Genomic DNA, 14,119 nt, shown 5'->3' with positions numbered 1-14,119 from the left:
TTTAATATTGCTAGACCTTGGAAACACAACAAAAAGATTTGTTGAGAAGACTAAGCCCGTACTCTGAAAAGAGCACTGAACATAGTTTTCTCAACACACAGAGGGCTCCAGTCTGACCCTCACCCTCCTCTCTAAGGAGCTGGAGTGGCCCACCAGTCTGGCCAGGCACCAGCAGCCATTCTCAGGTCTTCTCCACGCACCAGGTTCTTGGTTCAGGATCCTCAGGCAAACCTCAAATGACCTGCTCAAAGCCTGGCCTTGTAAGTACTGAATCTTCCTTAACTGGTTTCTGCAGGGGCTTCCTTTTCCTCCACCAAGGCCTGCGCACTGCCAGGGGCTGGTTTTACTGGTTACAGGCAAAACCATGCAACCTGGAGGCTACTTGGCCCCTCCCCTCCCGGAAGCCAGGCTGGCACAGACCCCATCCCATGTGATGCTGGCTCAATCCACTCAGCCAATCATATGTTCTCTCCCAGAAATTAAAAGATCGAATGAGAGAGACACAGAGTCTGGGGGTCGTTGAAACTGACCCACATTGGTGGCAGTGCCCTGGAGAGAAGGCTCCCTCCAAGGCCCCTGAGTGGCTACTTTTCGGCCATCAGGAGCCTGGCTGCTCAGCAGCAACTCCAAGTACAAGTGTGGCCCACTCACTTCCTCTTAAGTCTTCTGGATCCAGGAGTTGCCTAGGTAGCTTGCAAAGTCTGAACTTCCCAGGGAGCAGCCTGGCAACTCCAGCAGCTCTGTCTCTGACCCGCTCTAGGGGGCTGGCCTGCCATCTGGACTCCAACCTGCCTTCTCTGTCTCTTTCGGATCAGGTAGTGGCAGTGGGAGCTGGTGAAACGTGTCACTTCTTGTTTTAATTTCTTTCTGAAGATAGATCTCCCTGGCCAACCTCTGGGGAACTTCCAGTGTTACACCATCACATACCTCTTGCTGCTGTAAACAGCGCTTTTTAACCACTTCCCACCCATCCTGAAAGTCAGCACGCCCCACGGCAGGGCCCCGGCAAATACTAGCTCTGTGGAATGTTAATGTGGGATATGCACAGATAGTACTCCTGCAGGCCTGGGTACTGGCTGATTAAACACAGTGACGAGATGTCTTCACCGAAGGACTTCCCAGAGGTTTTAAACGGCTAACCCACTTCCAAGAGGTTGACATGGTGGCCAGTATTTCTCAAGCTTGTTTGCCCCTGAATTCTGTTTGTTGGGACCATCTCGTGAGGCCGATGTTCTGTGAAACACACTGGGAAAGGCATGGAAACAGGTAGGGATGGATGAGGGCCAGAAGCGAGAGAGAATTAGAAACTTTGAAAGGCCCAAATAAGGAGAGTGGAAAGGATGCAGCAAAAACTAAGAAAGAGCACAAGCAAAGGATGAGAGGGCACCCAGAACTTCCAACGTGGAGGACCCAGTATGCCCAGTCTCAGGGAAGAATGAGAGATGCCTCTGACTGAGCCATGAATATTATTATGACGTCTGTTGAGTACCAATATTAATATAAATAAGTGGCTGTGGAAGAAGCCACCTGAGACTTTAATACCAACTGGAGAGGGGGCTGTTGCTTGTAAAGAGCGCCCCCTAGTGGTCTCCCACCACCTTTAGAAACCATTATGGGCACCCAGCCCAAACCATGCTGACCAGCAGCCTCTGGTCTAGAAGTTGATTTTTTTTTTTTCCATTTCGAAAATGTCTGCCTGGTCATCTAGTTTGTGTGAAAGAGAGTGCGGCTCACCAATGTGAGCTTGTTAAAATGTCTTTGGCAACATGATCATTATTTGCAGATGACATAATTCTAGGCCTGAAAGCTTGGAGAAAATCAAATTTAAAACCACAAGAAACAATAAGAGACATCAGTTATATGATTATGTAAGAATTAACGGTGAAGAGATTCAGTCAAGACGGCAGCTTGAGCACTTGCACCAACCACCCGTTCTACCCAGCCCTCTAAACATGGCTGAAAAAAATATGTTTAAAAAAATCTATGATAGGGCTAGCAACTACAAAGGGATAGTTTCATTATCAGAAATTATGAGGAATAAAAGAAAGTGAAAGATAAATAGAAGGGATTGAAATGAAGATAAAAATCTAACATAAATGCTCGAAGAGGACCCCTGTAAAGGGAGGGGCTGGCCCTAGAGGTATGGCCAGTGCAGGGGAGGCAGATGTGGGGGGCAGGAGAGGCCAGGACAGCTGACAAGGCCACTGGTGAGGTGTGGCAAGGGCTTGCTCCTCCTCCATCCCACTGCACTCAGCGGCAGGCAACAGATGGACTAGCAGACAGCGGAGAGATAAGGACAAACTGGGAGGACGCATTTACCACATAGGGGCAGGACACAGGGCTCATTTCCTTCATAAACAATGAGCCTTTTATCAGTAAGATAAAGACCAACAGCCAACAGAAAAACCGGGGTCAAAATACGATCAGGCAGTTCACAGGGGAAAAAATACAAAAAACTGATACCCATATGAAGATTCTGGATCTCACTCATAATTAAAGAAATGCTCATTAAAATGAGATATATCTGGTTCACCTTAAGCAAAGATTTGGAAGGGCTGCCGATGCTCATGGCTCGTGAGGATGCGTGGGAAATAGGGCTCATGTACACTGCTGATGGGATGTAAGTTTGTACGGCCTTCAATTTGACATTTGCTATCAAACAATTATTAAGATACTGGAAGAAAATATAACGTAATATTTTTTATATTCTTGGAGTGGGAAAACCTAACTAAGCAAAACACAAAATCTAGAAACCGTAAATCTAAAAACTACATATTTGACCTCATGAAAATTTTAAACTTCTTTAGGTTTAGAGACCATATCGAAGATAGAAGACCAATGACAGACGATAGGTGCAACATGCATATAACCCTAAAATAGGAAGAGCCCCTTCCTTTCAAAGGATTAAGCTTTGTATACCAATATATAAATAGTCAAAGGATAAGAATAGAGAGTTCACAGGAGAAGAAATTCAAATGGCCCCTGGTTGAGAAATGACACCTATGCTCACTAGGGATCAGAGAAATGCAAATTTAAAAGTCCATACTACCTAGTATTGGCAAGAGGAAAGGAGCGCTCCTGGATCCTGGTAGAGTCTTAACAGGCCGTTGGAAGCACATACGTGGAAAATGTGCAGATGAACTTCTAGGAATCTGTTCTTGGGGAGCACCTGCTCAGCTGCACTTGGGTATGTGAACCAGTACGATCATCACAGAACTGTTCGTATCAGAGAAACACCGGTGATAATCTAAATAATAAGAGAGTTGGAAGAGAAAGGGGAGTTCACTTTTGATATTTTTGAATTGTTGGAACTTTTTAATATTTTTGAATCTATTGCCAAGAAAGGGGAAAAGGCTACATGTCTGATTTCAGGAAATTAGTAGAGTGAGCGGAAAGTCCAGCACCTCCTATCGCTAAATCCCATTAAAATGTCCCTGAAATCGACCCAGATGAATTCTCAGGCATAACAAGAAGGAACACGGAGGTGCATGGCTCCATGTGATCCAACCCCTCCTGCTGGGAGGAGATGAAGAAGTGGATTCCCTTAACACAGCCCCATCCCACATGGCTGAAGAGGCCGATGTGGGTTGGGGATCTGGCCATAACCACACGGAGGAGTGTCGTGGAGGCAGCTCCCGCAGCCAGCCCGTGCCCTGTGCCATATACAGGCTGAGCGCTCTGCACAGTCCAGAGGAGAGAACCAGGCAACAGTCCAATCCTCCAACATCAGGTTCAGAATGAGATCGACCACTCACCTCTATCACCCCAAGTGGGTGTTTACGGTGAGAACACGTAAACCTGAGAACAGCCCGGATTCAGGAAGAGCCATGACCATAGTCAAGTTGGGCTGCAGATCTATGCTCTGTCCTCCTCCAAATAGCTTGAGTGACTCAGCCCTCCCAGCGTGCAGCTTCTCTCTCTGCCTCCACCATTTGGTCTCATTCATGACTCTGTGCCATTACTCCTGCTGACAGTCAAAATACTAAAGCATGGGCACCCGCCAAGCAAAACAGACACCGGCTGTGAACAATGGATAGAGGTAGCAGATTACCCCAAAACTCAGTGCCTATAACAACAAACATTATCTCGCACACTTATGAGACAGGAATCTAGAGCTGCTTAGCTGTGTGGTTCTGGCTCAGGGTCTCTCATGAAGTTGTAGTCAAGATGTCAGTTAGAATCTGGATCATTTGAAGGCTTGACTGGGGTTGGAAGATCCTCTTGCAAGATGTCTCATCACGAGGCCGAGGCCATTGGCAAGAGGCCACCATGCCTCCCCGGCAGGCAGCTTTCCATAGGGCTGCTTGAGTGTCCTCATGACATGCCGTCTGCCTTCCCCAGAGGGAGCAATCCAAGAGAGCAAAGCAGAGTCACTTGAAGATGGACACCACCGTTGGGATGCCTGCTGCTGCTGTAGGATCTTTTATGACCTAGCCTCGACAGTCACACACTGTCATTTCTGCAATATCCTAGTGGTTACACAGATCAGCCACATTGTGTGTGGGAAGGACTACACAAGGATATAAATACCAGTGGGGGCATCAGCTACCACAGGTGCCATATCATCCCCCTAATGGCATCCCACCGCCCTTAGAATGGAATATAAATGCCTGGCCTTGGCCTGCAGGCCTGGCGTGAATCGGCCCCTACCCACTCTCCATTCTCATCACGTCCCTCTTTCTCACGTGCATTCAACTCCAAACACACCAACTTTTCACCTGTCCCTCAACATCCCATGCTCATCCTTTATATTTTTTGTTCCTTTTGCCTAGAAGTCTCCTTACTCAGATCTTTGCGCGGCTGGTTCCTTCTTATCTTTCAGGTCTCAGCTCAAATGTCATCAGACAGCCTTTCCTGACCACCTCATCAAAAAATAGTCCCTACCCCTTCCTGTCACTCTCACATCACCTGGTAGGTTTTTCTCCCACTGTTACAAATGTGTAGACGCCACATGAATGATGATACATAATGACATTTTATGGTTTGCCACATGCTGTCGGCACCGATGTCATGCCACACTTCCCTCGGGGATGCTGTTCACGTCACCGTGTGTTAGCTTCTTCCCAGCACTGACCTCTCTCTGAAATTAGCTTGCTTATTGGATTAGTGCCCTTCTCCCTTCAAGTACCAGTAAGAGCCCTTGCTTATAAGGGCTCCTGTCTCTGGCTGAAGAGGAATAATAGATCAAAGGATATTAGGTGCCTCACAAAATCTCCAGGAAAGCAGAGAACCAGGCTTGGAGGCCATTTGCATTGATCAGTCCTCATATGAGCCCTACAGCACACACATTGCTGTCACCCCAGCGGTCACGTGAAGATGGACACCACCATTGGGATGCCTGCTGCTGCTGTAGCATCTTTTAATCTTAATCGGTGAAGATTCCTTGGCACTTGCTTCTCAGTGTCACTTAGCCTCATAGGTGTGCATCTGACTGGTGGTGTCTTATGTCACTTGCTGTGCTCAGTCTACAAGCAAGACTGGGAAACTATCTGGCTTCCACCACGGGGAAATGCAAGTTCATGAGGTGGGGATTCTCCGAACATAGGGCAACTGTTCCATGGTTTGGGGAAGCCAGAGTTCGAATTGGTGACATATATCCTCCACAGTCTACTCCTTTAGTTACGTAAACCTCATCAACCCCACTTCCTCCCTACTTTAACTTACAAACAACAACGGAACCCAAAAGCAAGCCGAGAGCTGTTTCTCAAAGAGAAAATAGTTACTTGTGAAGAGTTTATGGCTTCACTCCAAAACCTAGGGCTTTCTGCCATTCTCTGACCATCTTGCTCATGTATTTATTCATTGCTTGCGTGAGCATCCCTCCGGGGAAGTGCTAGGACGGGAATCGTGTTCATCTCTATAGCTTCAGTACCTAGAACACATTGCCTGGCGCGTCATCGGTACCCGTAAATGTTAAGTGAATGAACTGTGTGTGTGAAGGCCCTCTAACACCGAATACGGTTGACCTGCGTAGCCAGTAGGACACTGCAAAAATGACAGTGTGATTTTGAAGCCTCAGCTCCCATTGCCAACTGCCTCATTTTTTGGCTATTCCCAATTTCAGATGCCAGAGAGGAGGAATCTTATTGGCTCATCCTGTCATAAGTTGTCAAGGGGCCTATAAATTGGAGGCTCTAGGAAGAGACATCTGCCCGCTTTAGTCAGACAGCGGGACTGTGGCACCTCAGATGTGCAGTTGGCATGGCTAGGGCACATCTTACCTGAGGACTGGATTCTAAAATCTCCATGTAAAGCTTATGAAAACCCTTAAATTACCCATAAATTTCTCTACTGTACAGTAACACCTATCAAAATTCCAGTTCAGCCAATTTTTCTTTCCAAGTGGGAACAGATGGCTGTTTCTTTTTTGCTTGAGCACCCAGATGAAGTAGTTGGTTTGCCTTCTGGGTCTTGTATGAAAAACACACATCTTCCGACATTAAAGTCCCACTCCTCGTGATGACATGCTCACAGTATAAAAGGCACGTGGGACCCTAGACCCACACAGAACCACAGGTCCCCAGCGGACGTTCCACCTGTGCTCACTATGGGGCGTGCATTGAGTAGAAAGAGAGACAGCCTGTACGGTACTATTTAAATTGTTCCTTCCTCTCCTTCCCGTTTTCCTCCCTCTCCTTCATTTTGAACACACATATACTACACACACATACTACAAGATTTAGAGATTTAAAAGCAAATCCACTTGTGCTTATTGTACCGACACATAAATTGCAAGGAAGTCTGAATATAAGAGGAAGAAAATGAATCTGATCCCAGCAAGAAAGCCCTGAGCACAGAAGTAAAAGCAGAAAGCAGTGAAATTATGTTGATAATCTTATTCTCTGAAAAGGCCTCACATGAAATGAAAGATTTTAGGAAATAGCTATTACATATTCGCAGGGCGATTAGACAAGGACAGTGCAGGGGAACCAGGTGCCCTGTCACATTAGCTCATCACTGGAAGCTGTGATTAATAGGATTGCAGGAGACTGAATTATTAAACAGAAGACAGACAAGAGAAACCTAGGTGGCAAGTGGGGGAAATTAATGGGAAAATGAAAGGAAAGCTGGGAAAATGTCCGATTTTAGGAGTAAGTGGGAAGATACAATGTGGGGGGAAAATCCCTGACGTTTCTGAATGAATCAAGTAGAACAGAATCAATAATCAGAACTTCCTTATTCTCTCTCTCTCTTTCTCTCTTACACACACACACACGCACACACACACACACGGGCAGTGAGTTTTGTCTGTTTTCTTAATTGCTGTCTCCCCAGAACTTAAAATAATGCCTAGCACATAGTAAGCTCTTAATATTTGCTAAATAAAAGAATGAATGACTTTATAATGAACCGAATGGCTCATCTTATACCAATTAAAATGAGAAGCCAACCTGACCCTACAATAGATCCTGGTAAAATTCCTAAATGTGATGGAAAAATAAATACTTCTTTTAAATTTCAAGCAGAAAAGAACAAAGATGACTTTCAAAATTTTTGATAATCAAGACAGCTTTGAACTTCTCAGGCAACAGTTGCTGCCTGAGACAGTAGACTGTAAACCACAGAATCCTTATTGCCTCCCTGGACTCCTGATGCCCAGGAGACAGCTGAAGGAAATCCTGGACCAGAACCTCAGGAAAATAGCCTCAAGGGCCTTTGGTGAAAGGCAAAGAGTAAAGGACACCTGAAAAGGAAGAGCTCTGGTCACTCCCACCGAGATGGGGCTTGCAGGGCCAACTCAACTTTCCCCATAGGACAGCTGGGGAGTTTGCAGCCAGCTCGCCACTGGCAGCTGCAGCTCTGTGACATTGCAGGCCTCTTGGCCCTTAGATGGTCCCCTGCAGGACAGTCTTCCCAGTTCCGTGAGCACTGTACAGCTGGAATGAGCTCAGGCTGGGCACACATTACCACCCCACCCCACCCTGAAGAAGTGAGGCAGGGACGCTGGAAGCAGTGAAGGGGCTTGAAAGCGATGACAACATCTCTGGAGCCCAGCGTGTTCATTGTGACAAGAAAGGGCAGCCCAGATCCCTCTCTCAGACGCCCCTATGGCTCCCACTCTCGTGAGCATGACCCTCTGAAGCTGGAGCCACCTTGTGTCCTTTGATGAGAGCCAGAACCTCAGTGAGCCTGCTTTCTCCCCTTCCTCCTGAGCCTCAAAGTCCCAGAGAAGGCACAGCTGAAGACACACTCCAGCCCTATGCAGGTGGGCGTAACAGCCAGCCACATGGCGGGAAAGGGGCCACCCAGGGGTCTGGAAATGGGGAGACCCCTGAAGCCCAGATCTTTGGCCCCCTGCTTTCCTTCCTCCTACTCCTGCTACTAGGGCCAGGTTATATCCACGATCTCCTGTTTGTATGACCCCTGTTCATTCTTCCAGCCGTGTTTATTGAGTAGCTACTGTGTGCTACAAGCTGGTTAGCGGAACAGTCTCAACACCTGCCGTTGTGGGGTTTTTACTGTGCAGAGATGACCAAGGCATATCTCTCCATGGATCAACCGTTCGTTCCCAGCTCCTTGAAGCTCCAGAATAATCGTCTTGGACACAGCACCCATCCTGTGCACAGTAAGAAAGTGAGCAGTACTTTTTGTACCTTGGGGACAAAAATAAAAACCCAGTCACTTAAGTGTCACTCCTACAGCAGCAGTGACTTGATGACTAGAGTTAGGAAAAAAAAAATATCGTTGTCTGAACAAAGAGACATACTTAGCAAGTTTTATTATACTGAGTCACATGCTTAATTCTAACCATCCCTTTGGGGAAAAAAACACACCGAATGCCCCGTCCCCCAAAAAGTATAAAAATAAATTACCAGAACAGACACAGTGCAGCAGCCCTAGTTCCCTTCAATGCCAAGCACTGTCTGGTCACTGACTCACGCAGGGATTTTGCTGAAAGAGAATGTCTTCCACCAGAATAAGAAAAAATGATTTACCTGATGAGAATGGCAGGCCCAGCTCCCGGATCTGGGCAGAGGGGCAGCCTGGCCTGGGGTTGGGGGGATGTGTGGGGAGCCAGTGTGGGGCTCCTGGTCCTTTTGTCTTCCTTTCAGTCTATACTTCTGTCATCTTTTTTTTTTTTTTTTTTCCTTATTTTGTCTTTGTCCTTCCATCCTCCTGTCACTTGGCCTCTGTCTCCTGGCTTCTGTTGGTCTCGGCCTGATGACCTGTCTCTCTCAAGACGAGATCTCTCATCTCTGCTTCCCCAGCATATCTACTTTTTCCTCTCTCCCTCTCTTCACACTCCAGCCGAAACATGGCTGGCCGTCTGATGACCCTAACAAGTTTGGTTCCCCGTACTAACTGACCCTGTCTCTAGGAGTCCCAATTCCAACCCCTTCCCAGCCCGGGGCCCAGGCAGAGAGAGCAAGTGGCTCAGCCTCTGGAGTACTTCCTTGGAGCCAGCCATCCCTTTGAACCATGGCTCTCTGCGAGTGCTCCTGGGTGTTGGGGGAAGGCGCAGGGTTTGCTCTTGGGAATGGCAGTGGGTGTGAGAGTTCTCAGATAAAGGACAAATGGTGGGGATATGCCTCAAAAAATTCTTTTCTGTTACCCTACAAAAAGAGGTGCTCCTGGAAACTCCTGGAGCAGACCCCCGATGTAATGCTCCCTTTTGCACTTTTTATAAATATATGAATTCCCAAGGCTTAAAAAGGACATATTTCACATGTGACTGTGAAATAAGATAGTAAAAATATGTCCCTGTTCTACATGATTCAAGCTGAAAGTTTTTCTAAATGCAGCATGTTGCATTAGCAGCTTCATGCAGCGTCTTCCTCATTTAAAGATATTATAATTACATACCATGCATTGACATTGCTGGGAATCTATGTAAAAATTGGCCCAGGAAGCATCTAACCAAGATATGCAATTTCCTTGATTTAAACTGGCCAAGATTGTGTCTGAAAAATTCTACATATTGTCAGAGACAGCTCTGGGAACAGAGCTTTCTCTTATGAGCTTTGTCAAGGCCTCCTCCTTGCATTCCTGTGAGAGTGCAGGACCAAGAAGCAGGACCAGGAAGACACATCTTCAGCCAGGAGAAAACACCTCAAAAAGACATAGCTTCTCTAACATGGGTGCCATGACCATTTGTAGGTTTCAGGCACTACAGTCTGGGAGAGAGACTCTAAGATCTGAATGTTGACTGAGGAAACCACAAAAGGGAGATGTCTGCATTAGCTTTGCAGAAACTAAATGCAGCAAAATTCTCCAGTCCTGAATCACAGAGACGCTAATTGTAGTCCAAGAGGCTATTTCTCATGGAAGGCATTTGGCGGTTGTCTGTTTCCTGGGAATTTCTGGAAGCCATGGTTTGTCTAGTTTCCGGTTATGATGTGAGAGTCCTAGGGATGGGTGGCGGCCGGAGTCATCCTCTTAGCCCAAGCAGAGCGGCTCTGATTTGATCTGTGTTATTAATTTTCCCGATTTAATTTTTATTTGGTCCGTTATACAATAAGCATTGGTTAAATAGTAACAGTCCCCTAATCCAGCCCTGTGGAGTTCAAACTTTTTAAGTTCTTTTAAGTCATATAATTCTTAATAATATGTTCATCTGATTATCGATCGATTTTTCAGTTCGAACTGTCATCTCCCGATTTCCAACCTCCTCCTATGAAAGATGGAGATGAAGCTGTCTTATGGTGCACCTCTCCCCTACACACTCCCACACCCACACCCACGTCAGAGCTGCCCCAGGATGCAGTGCTGCAGACGCTGGGGAAAGGGAGGCTTTCACACAGGAAGAGGCCCCAAACGTCAAGTGGCAGTAGGAGGCCGAGAATGATGAGGACTGATAGAGCCCACTGGATAGAGCAACCGGAAGTTGGTGAGGTCCGAGGGGAGAGCTGCTGTGGTGGGCGGATGGGAACCACAGATGTTGGACTCCAGAAAGGAAAGGAAGGAATAGGAGATGAGAAAGTAAAACACAGTACTTTATAGACAGTGCTTTCTAGAAACTTGGCTCTGAAGATAGTCCAGGGGCCCTGTGGTTAAATTCAAAGGCCTGAAAACCGTGTAATACCATCATGCAGCTATATTGTTTTCTTCTCTTTCTGGAACAAAGATAAACAAAACAAATTATGACTGTTTACGATTCAAAGTCCCATCGAAATCTGTGTTTCTCTTTCACACAAAGACACAGTTAACATTTTTGGTACAAATTGAATATGGAATGTTTTCAAAACTTCCTAAGAAAAAGGCTTGTCCCAAAATTGTGCCAGTTACTGAACATAGAGGGGCCAGCCCTGATGTGGAAATGGAGCTGGGATTGGAAGGTGCTTGCTAATTATCTCTGCTCCCAGAACAGGCTAGAAAGAGATTCGGGAGATGCTCTCCGTTTGAAACAGGGTGTTTGGTTGTGGACACGCTGTGTCAGCTCCCCCAAAACTTGGGGATCCAATTCTCCTTGGATATTTTTTTAAAGAACCCAGGAGACCGACACCAGTGTGGCAATAACCAGATCTGTGTGATACCGTTGTAGAAAGAAAGGGAACATAGAATATACGCATTGGACTGGTGTCCGGGTTTCTTGGTGTCTAGGCATTTCTGCCTCATTTCTTATTTTAACAGAACTAAAATTCAGGGTGAGCGTAAAGAAGGGAACTTAGGGGAGCGTAGGGGAGCAGAGCAATTGAAAAGAGTAGGAGGGGAGAAGAAATCAGGGGGACTACTTTTAATGGAAAAGACCTGATCTTGTTTAAATGCTGATGCAAAGCATAGGATTGGGAGGAAAGAGGCTGACGCCAGTGAGAGAGGCTTACTGATTTGAGGTTATAGAACCAATGGGTTCTTCGCTCTGTTCAATAGGAAGAGAGGGAGTGTGCTCGGGGCAGCAGCAGGGAGATGGGGTGGGGGATTGAGAGAAACTTTGGAGAAGCCGATTAAAGAACTGACCCGGAAGAGAGAGAGCCGGGCGGTGGGCCTCAGCATCCACTCTCCCGTTCTTCCGTGGCGTGGCGGTGTGTAGCAGTCACCCAAGGACCAGAAGCAAGGTTGGGGATTTGGGGTCTGCTGGTTTGCTTGTTTATTTTTCCCAGTCTGGCCACGTCTATCATGCGCCTCCTTTTTAAATCGGTGAGAAGCGCCCCCAACACCCTGACAGAGACGATGGTGTCTGCAGCCTGAGCACCTCACACAAAATACCAGGCTTGGCTCTCTGTAGCAAGGGCGGCTTCTCCCAAGACTCCAGACCCACTAGCACAGAGGTTCCAGCACCCTCGATGGGCCCAGTCTGGGAGGTGCTGCCGTTGGCCTCAGGATCCTACTGGGGAGATGGTGGTCTCTGCACTACAGCGCGGCGCGAACCATGCCCTGCAGTGTCTGTGATACCATGCATACCGACCTTTCTTTGTATGACTGTTTTTTACAAAGCTTTTGTGAAACATGATACACAAAAAAGGCATAAGGAATAATCCTGCGAATGGACAGCCCACAGGACAGTGACCAAGTGAGGGGGCCTGGACCAGGACTAACCCCTCACAGCTACTCCTGGCCAACGTTTCACCACTATCCAGGTGAGGAGGGGTTACCATTTTATACCAGAGTAAAGTCTTTGCGGTACAGTGCATCGTTTTTAGAGATGGTATAGTACATTCTAGCTGGTAAATTGCACTGAGTCCATCCTGTGGCGAGGGCTTAGTTTTTGCTAACAAGTCAGTGCTCAGAGAGGTGTACCCGCAGGCTTCCATTCGGATCAGGAACATAAAATGAAATCCCTGTTAGATTGTTGGGATGTCTTGGAGCACTTCCTAAGGGACAGATGAGTGAGAGGCTGTTGGTTGACATTTAACTATGGTTCCAAATTTATCGAACATCTCCTTGCAATAATGTCCAAGGCAGCCTGGAAGTAGACTGGACTTCGCGGCCGGAGGGGCTGCCTGTTTCCCAGGCTGTGCTGCTGGCACTCTCCTCCCACCCATGCTGGGCCTAGGCCACCTGCTCGTACTGTGGGCCAGCTGCCCACACTCCCTTAAAGGGTAGTTTTTTGTTCAGAACTTCTCTCTCCATTTTTTGTTCTCGGTATGGATCACATGGTATATTAGTCTGCTCGAGCTGCCGTCAGAAATCCCATAGATTGGGTGCCTTGACAGAAATTCATTTCTCACAGTTCTGGAGGCTGGGAGGTCCATCATGAAGGTGCTGGCTAGGTAGGTTCCATTCTGAGGCCTCTTCTCCTGGCTTATAGATGGCCACCATCTCGCCGTGAGCTCACATGACCTCTTCTTTGTGTGCGTAGGGGAGAGAAAGAAGGAGAGAACTCTGGTTTCGCTTTTTCTTCTTATACAGATACCAATTCTGTCAGACTAGGGCCCTACCTTTATGTCTTCATTTAACCTTAATGACCTCCTAAAGACCCTAGCTCCAAATATAGTCACATTGAAGGTTAGGGTTTCAACATATGAATTATAAGGTGATACAGTTCAATCCATAGCACATAGACAGCCCAACCAACTGCTCATAATCTGAACTGAGACTCCATAGAGTAGGAAGAGTAAACCTGTAAGTATTGCAAATGTTCTGTATCTAGGTGGTAGTTACATAGGATGTGTGTGTTTGTTTATGTGTGTGTGTAAAAATTCATTCAGGCATACACTTAAGATTTACTTTACTATATGTACGTTATGCCTTAAACAATTAAAATTACATAGGATGTGTGTGTTTGTTTATGTGTGTGTGTGTGTAAAAATTCATTCAGGCGCACACTTAAGATTTACTTTACTATATGTATGTTATGCCTTAAACAATTAAAACACACACACACACACACACACACACACACACGAAAAGAGAATCCAATTAAATCTCTGAGGCCTTTGGGAATGAAGAAGATGTGGCCCATGGTGTCCTTAGGCTAATAGGTGACACCAAGGACTTAACCTGCAGGAAAGGCAGGAACCGAACTTTTTTTTGAACATTTTGGTTAGTCAGGCCAGTTTGAGCTATAAGAAACAGAAATTCGTTCACTGTCTTCCATGAATCCAGAAGCATCTGAAGAGCTAGGCTTCACAAGAGACAGAAAATTGGGGCGCTCTCTCATTTTTAGCGCTCTATCTATCTCTCTTTATGTCTCACATAATTTCTGCCTATTACGCATCTGCCCCAATCCCCTCTTTGGACT

General features: G+C 46.6%; 1 long non-coding RNA gene across 1 annotated transcript; it reads left to right on the top strand.

The window, feature by feature from the left end:
* The first annotated feature begins 243 nt into the window (after positions 1–243).
* LOC112483331 lies at positions 244–12,875 on the top strand. Its single transcript, XR_003047594.1, has 3 exons — positions 244–260; positions 10,579–10,828; positions 12,373–12,875. It is a non-coding gene; the product is annotated as an uncharacterized LOC112483331 (long non-coding RNA).
* The last annotated feature ends 1,244 nt before the right edge of the window (positions 12,876–14,119 follow it).

The sequence above is a fragment of the Pteropus alecto genome, unplaced genomic scaffold (genome assembly GCF_000325575.1).
Source record: "Pteropus alecto unplaced genomic scaffold, ASM32557v1 scaffold60, whole genome shotgun sequence".
NCBI classification, from domain to species: Eukaryota; Metazoa; Chordata; class Mammalia; order Chiroptera; family Pteropodidae; genus Pteropus; species Pteropus alecto.
This window is presented reverse-complemented; position numbering and strand designations above follow the sequence as displayed.